Source organism: Aotus nancymaae, unplaced genomic scaffold (assembly GCF_030222135.1).
Source record: "Aotus nancymaae isolate 86718 unplaced genomic scaffold, 86718_ANA_hifiasm-v0.15.2.pri h1tg000057l, whole genome shotgun sequence".
Classification (NCBI taxonomy): domain Eukaryota; kingdom Metazoa; phylum Chordata; class Mammalia; order Primates; family Aotidae; genus Aotus; species Aotus nancymaae.
In genome coordinates, this window is record NW_026988471.1 from 46569018 (window position 1) to 46576284 (window position 7267).

General features: G+C 43.2%; 2 pseudogenes; both read right to left on the reverse strand.

Annotated features, from left to right (window-relative positions):
* Positions 1 to 1998: 1998 nt before the first annotated feature.
* LOC105731815 (ribosomal biogenesis factor-like) lies at positions 1999 to 2294 on the reverse strand (annotated as a pseudogene).
* A 3730-nt stretch (positions 2295 to 6024) lies between these two features.
* Positions 6025 to 6990, reverse strand: LOC105731814 (large ribosomal subunit protein eL8-like; annotated as a pseudogene).
* Positions 6991 to 7267: the final 277 nt, after the last annotated feature.

Below are 7267 nucleotides of genomic sequence, written 5' to 3' on the forward strand. Positions count from 1 at the left end.
GAAGTCAGGAGATAGAGACCATCCTGGCTAACATGGTAAAACCCCGTCTCTACAAAAGTGAGTAGCATTGTGAGTAAATAGCACTGTGAGTTTTGACTATAGTCATCCACCACAGTCAAGATGTAAAAAATTCCCTCAGCCACAGTTCCCTGTGCCCAGTTATAGCCAGACTTTTCCCAATCCCTGTCCCTGGCAACTACTGATCTGTTTTCTGTCCCTATAGTTTTTATGTTTTATTATTAATTTTTTTATTTTAGAGATGGGGTCTTACTGTCTTGTCCAGGCTGGAGTTCAGTTGTATGATCACAGCTCACCCCAGCCTCAAACTCCTGGGCTCAAGCAATTCTCCTGCCTCGGCCTACTGCATAGCTAGGACTACAGGCCTGTGCCACCATGTCCAGATAATTAAAAATAAAAAAATAAAAAATAAACTTTTTCGTAGATTTGGGGTCTCACCCTTACCATCTTGCCCAGGATGATCTCCACTCCTGGCCTCAAGCAAGCTTCTCACCTGGGCCTCCTAAAGTGCAGGGATTATAGGCATGACCCACCTCCCCTGTCCCTGTCCCTATAGTTTTACCTTTCCCCAAATACATAAATGGAAGCATAAGGTATGTAGGTTTGAGTTTAGCTTCTTTTACTTAGCATAAGACAACTGATATACATCCATGATGTTCTATACATCAATAGCCATTCCTTTTTATTGCTAAATAACACTTCACTGATGGATGTACCACATATTATTCATGTTCTAATTGAGAGACATCTGGGTTTTTTCCAGTTTTTCTCATTTATGAATAAAGCTGCTATAAACATAGGTTTCCTTTTTTAAAAATTGTTTTGAGGGCCAGGCACGGTGGCTCATGCTTGTAATCTCAGCACTTTGTGAGGCCAAGGCAGGCGGATCACCTGAGGTCAGGAGCTTAAGACCAGCTTGGCCAACATGGTGAAACCCTGTCTCTACTAAAAATACAAAAAAAAAAAAAAAAATTAGCCAGGCATGGTGGCTGGCACCTGTAATCCTAGCTACTTCGGAGGCTGAGTCAGGAGAATCGCTTGAACCTGGGAGGCAGAGGTTGCAGTAAGCCAAGATCGCACCCTTGCACTCCATCCTAAACAACAAGAGTGAAACTCTGTCTGAAAAAAAAAAAATTGTTTTTGGGACAGGGACTGGTCTCACTATGTTGCTCAGGCTGATCTGGAACTCCTGGACTCGAGAAATCCTCCCACTTCAGCCTCCTGAGTAGTTGGGACTACAGGTACACATCAGCATCCCCAACTATAAATTTTCATTTCTCTTGGGTAAATACCTAGGAGTGGGATTTCTGGGTTTTGTCATAAATGTTTAATTTTATATGATACCGCCAAATTGTTTCCTTAAGAGACTATATTATTCAGTATTGCTACTACATGATATGAACATTCCAGTCACTTTGCATTCTTGCCAGAACTTGGGTTTGTTGGTGTTTTTTTTTTTCAAGCTACTCTAATAGACATGTAGTGGTATTACATTGTGGTTTTAATTCACATTTCCCTAATGACTAATTATGGCCCAGCCATTTCTTTTTTCTTTTTCAAAACAAGCACCAAGGCATTTTTTTTTTTTTTTTTTTTTTTTTTGAGACAGTCTCACTCTGTCACCCAAGCAGGAGTGCAATGGTGCATTCTCAGCTCACTGCAGCCTCTGTCCTCCCAGGTTCAAGCGATTCTCGCATTTCAGCCTCAGAAGTAGCTGGGATTACAGGTTGCACCACCACTCTCGGCTAATTTTGTATTTTTAGTAGAGACAGGGTTTCACCATGTTGGCCAGGCTTGTCTTGAACTCGTGAGCCCAAGAGGTCCATCCATTTTGGCCTCCCAAAATGCTGGGATTACAGGTGTGAGCCACCACACCTGACCCAATATGTATTTTATTTTATTTATTTATATATTTTCTTTTTTTGTATAAAACATGTAATTTATTGGTCTTTGTGGGGAATTAGATGCATCACCACTGTATTACAACTGAGCCATTAATTTTATAGCTTCAGCAACATTGACTGGTTTGCTTTTATGACACTGCTGAGGAATCAATTCTTTCTGTAGAGGGTCAAGAGAAAGGCCTTTTGAGAAGTGTGCACGTTCCTTTTGTACATTTACAAAAGCTTTATTTACTCTGTTAGCTTTTTCATTATTCATAACGTTTATCTTCTTAAGATTAGTGGTAACTGATTTTGCTTTTTTTTTTTGCCTTAAAATTTTTTGGCTGGCTATACATTCCTGGATTCCTGCCCTCTTAATTTGTTCTTGGCCATTGTCAGAAATTCAATACTTGCATGCAGCTTCTTAAGCTCCAGGTGACACCATCTGTTTTTCTGGGTTTTGGTGTTTTTTTATTTTTTTGAGACAGAGTCTCGCTCTGTTACCCAGGCTGGAGTGCAATGACACTATCTCAGCTCACTGCAACCTCTGCCTCCCAGGTTCAAGCAAGTCTCCTGCCTCAGCCTACCCAGTAGCTGGGATTGCAGGCACATGCCATCACACCCCACTATTTTTTGTACTTTTAGTAGAGATGACGTTTCACCATGTTGGCCAGGCTGGTCTCAAAATCCTGACTTCAGGTGATCTGCCCACCTCAGCCTCCCAAAGTGCTGGGATTAAAGGCGTGAGCCACCACGCCTGCCCCAGTATATATTTTAGAATCAGTATGCAGACTCCATTTTTCTCTGAGGGACCACAGGCTTACAGGGGCTCCCTGATCAGAATCCACACCAGCACTCATGATTTATCCAGAGGGGGTTCTAGCATAGGGTGAAGAAAATCAAAATATTACCCCAAAGTTTATTTCTTTGACAGATGTTGAGGCTGCTGCAGGGCCAGCAGACAGACGGGTCCTTGCAAAGCTATCTTTTCTGGGGGAAATTTGCAGCTGTAGATAATCTCTATTAATGCATCCAGGCCTTCCCTTTCTAGAAATTTCCCATATCTAAGAGAGATAAACTGAGTGTGACAACTTGAAAGGTCTGAAAAAAGACTTTTGCCATATGTTCATTGCAGCACTATTCACAATAGCAAAGATATGAAATCAACCCAAATCCCCATCAATGATAAACTGGATGAAGAAAATGTGGTACATATACACCATGGAATACTATGCAGCCATAAAAAGAACAAGATCATGTCCTTTGCAGGGACATCAATGGAGCTGGAAGCCATTATCCTCAGGAAACTAACATAGGAATAGAAAACCAAACACCACATGTTCTCACTTATAAATGGGAGCTGAACAATGAGAACACATGACACAGGGAGGGGAACATCACACACTGGGGCCTGTCAAGAGGTGGGTTTGAGAGAGGGAGAGCATTAGGAAAAATAGCTAATGCATGCTTGGCTTAATAGCCACGTGATGGGTTAATAGGTGCAGGAAACCACCATGGCACACGTTTACCTATGCAACAAACCTGCACGTCCTGCACATGTACCCTGAAACTTAAAATAAAAATTTAAATTAAAAAAAAAAGGCCAGGTGTGGTGGCTCACACCTGTAATTGCAGCACTTTGAGAGGCCGAGGTGAGTGGATCATGAGGTCAGGAGTTCAAGACCAGCCTGCCCAAGATGGTGAAAGCCTGTCTCTACTAAAAATACAAAACAATTAGCCAGGCGTGGTGGCACATGCCTGTCATCCCAGCTACTCAGGAGGCCGAGGCAGGAGAATCGCTTGAACCTGGGAGGCGGAGGTTGCAGTGAGCTGAGATTGTGCCACTGTGTTCCAGCCTAAGTGACAGAGCAAGACTCCATGTCAAAAAAAAAAAAAAGACTTTTACCATCTATTCTCTGTGAGGACTGCTACCTATGAGGCCCCATCTGTATAACAAGGCCATCTTTGCAAGCCAGGCCTCTTTCTTTCTCCCTCTCATACTGTGTCTTGCTGCTAAACCTGATTTACCAACATGAACTGTTTGGGGCCATACTCTTAGCTCATATTCTTTTTGTAACCTCAAGATGGTATCTATATCTTATTGTTGGGTTGGGTCTTTCGTTCTGAAGTCTCCCGTGTAAATACATTAAATAAATGTATATGTCTTTCCCCCTGTTAATCAATTTGCCTCATGCCAGTAGTTTTCCAGTGAACTTTTAGGGGGCCAATGGCCATGGCCCCAACAAGGGTGATGGGCAAGTGCACGATTCTGGAACCAGACTTCTCAGACTCAACTCCTAGCTCTAATTCTCACTAAAACTTGGGAAAGTTACCTGACATCCTTGTGCCTCAGTTTCCTGTTCTGTAAAATGGAGAAAATGTAATACCTGTTCCATAGGATCTTTGTGAGGACTGCATTAACACATGAAAAATAGAACAGAGCCTGGCATGTAGTAAGCCCTTGATAAGTGTCAGCTATTATTTGCCTTATCTATCTCAGTCTTTCTCCTTCTCTTCATACCTCTGTTAAATCTGCAACTTTTGAATGGCTGATTTTTCTTTTGAAGACACTTCTCAGGCTTTTAAGCCATTTAATAGTCAGCTTACCACATTGCCATGACCCTCCTGGAAGATCAATATACAGATGCTCCCCAACTTACGATGGTCCAACTTATAATTTTTAGACTTTACAATGATATGAATGTGACATACATTCAGTAGAAACTGTGCTTTTCCCAGGCTAGCCATATGTGGTACAATACTCTCTCGAGATCCTGGGTAGCAGCGGTCACGAGGGTAAACTGGTACACTACAGTGTACTGTGTTGCCAGTGTTTGGGGATATTGTGTTTTAAGCTTGCACATCTCATCATGTCTGCAAAATGCCCATTTGTGTCTCCTACCTCTGGTGAGAAGAAGAAGGCAATTACCCTTGAGATGTAATTCAAGATCTTAATTCCTCAGCATGAAGGCAGCGAGGCAGTAATGACTTTCACATTCCATAAACTCCACCATCTTAAAGGAAAGAAGCGAGTAAGTGATGTAGTGAAATCATCAGCATTGGTTAAGTCCACTGTTATGACAAAGAAAAGAGGTGAACTGACTGATGATATGGAAAAATTACTTGTCATGTGGATGGAAGACCAGATACAGAAGTACATGCCACTTAGCCTTCTGATGATCCAGGCTAAGGCAAGAAGACTTTCAATACATTAAAAGAGCGTGCTGATGAGCCTTTGGATATGTAAATGTTTATAGCAAGTCATGGGTAGTTCCAACACTTCAAAAGTTGTCATCATTTTTCATAATGTGGAGGTCAGCAGTGAGGCCACAAGTGCAGATACTAAATGTGCCAAAGCTTTTAAAGAAGAGCTGCATAAGATAATTGTGAATAAGAAATATTTTTGAGAGCAAATATTTAATGTCAATGAAACAAGCTTACTCTGGAAGCATATCCTGGAGCATCCATATATTCATCAAGAGTACAGGAAGATGCCAGGATTCAAGGCGTTCGAAGACCTTATAATGCTCTTTTTGGGTAGAAATGTTGCATGGCTCAAATTCTCCACTTGGAGAACCCTAGAACATTCAAGAATGTGAATAAGCATATACTTCCTCTTTATTACAGCCATAACAAGAAAGCCTGAGGCCAGGTGCAGCGGCTCTCGCCTGTAATCCCAGCATTTAGGGATGCCAAGGTGGGAGGATCACCTGAGGTTGAGAGTTTGAGACCAGCCTGACCAACATGAAGAAACCTCATCTCTACTAAAAATACAAAATTAGCCAGGCATGGTGGCGGGAGACTGTAATCCCAAATACTTAGGAGGCTGAGGCAGGAGAATCGCTTGAACCTGGGAGGCGGAGGTTGCAGTGAGCTGAGATCGCACCGTTGCACTCCAGCCTGGGCAACAAGAGTGAAACTCAGTCTCAAAAACAAAAAGAAAGCCTGGATCAGCATTGTTTTCAGACTAGTTTTTGAACTGTGTTATGCTATAGACAAGAGAATATTGCAGGCATAACAGCATCTGATTCAAGATTCTTCTGATCTTAGACAATGTTCCAGGGCATCCACAGCATATTATTTTTGTTGTTGTTGTTTAAATTATTTTTATTTACAGAAAACTCTACAATGTACATTTCACCCATTCAGTGGCAAGTTCTTTAGTCTTTGCTTTTTCAAGGCTTGGCAATGCGAGCCACAGACTCGGGACCCAGGACATTGCCTCCCTAGTGACGGCGGATCTCATCATATCTGTCATTATAATTGGTCCCGATAGCTTCCACCAGCTTAGCCAAAGCGCCTTTGTCTTCCAAATTAACCTGGGTGAAGGCGACAGTGGTGCAGATCTTCCTGTGGACTAGACGTCCCAGTCTTGCCTTCCGCTTGATAATGCAGTAAGGGACTCCCATTTTATGACACAGGGCAGGCAAGAAGACAACCAGCTCAATGGGATCCACGTGGTGTGCAATCACCACCAGCTGAGCTTTCTGGTTCTCCACCAAGGTGGTGACAGTGTTAACTCCTGCTCGAAGGACAGGTGGTCTCTTAGTGGGGACGTCCCCTTTGCCAGCAGCTTTCTTCTCGGCCCAGGCCAACAGCCTCTGCTTCTTCTCTTGCTGTGTCTCTGGCCTATACTTCTAGGCCAGTTTAAGCAGCTGAGTAGCTGTTTGGCGGTCCAGGGCCTGGGTGAACTGGTTGATTGCAGGAGGCACTTTCAGCCGCTTATACAGGATGGCTCTCTGCCGCTGCAACCTGATACAGCGAGGCCATTTCTTTTCTTTTTTTTTTTTTTTTTTTAGATGGGGTTTCACCATGTTGGTCAGGCTGGTTTTGAACTCCTGACCTCAGGTGATCCACCCGCCTTGGCCTCCAAAGTGCTTGGATTACAGGCGTGAGCCACCACGCCCAGCTAGCGAGGCCATTTCACAAAGCAGGTGAGGTCTCTTTTTGGCTGGATGTCCTGTCCAATGCCAAAATTCTTCGGCCTTTTCTCAAACACGGGATTTACCACTTTCTCGGCCTCCTGCTTCTTCACAACAGCAGGGGCCAGAGACACCTTCTTCCTCTTGACCTTCTTTCCTTTTGGCATCTTGGGCGGCGGGAAGAGAGCCATCCACAGCATATTAGACACGCCTCCCAATGGAAAGGTTGTGTATTGTCATGGAACAGATTCACACTCATTCAGCTAAAGAACCAAGGTGCAATAGCTGCATTCAAAGCATACTATTTATGCCAAACGTTCCCATAGGCTGTTGAAGCAACAGAATCTGGCCAGACTCTCCAAGAGTTTTGGAAAGGTTTTAACATTCTAAATACTATCTGGAACATTGCTCCAGCTTGGGAAGAAGTCACACAGCAATGCAGGG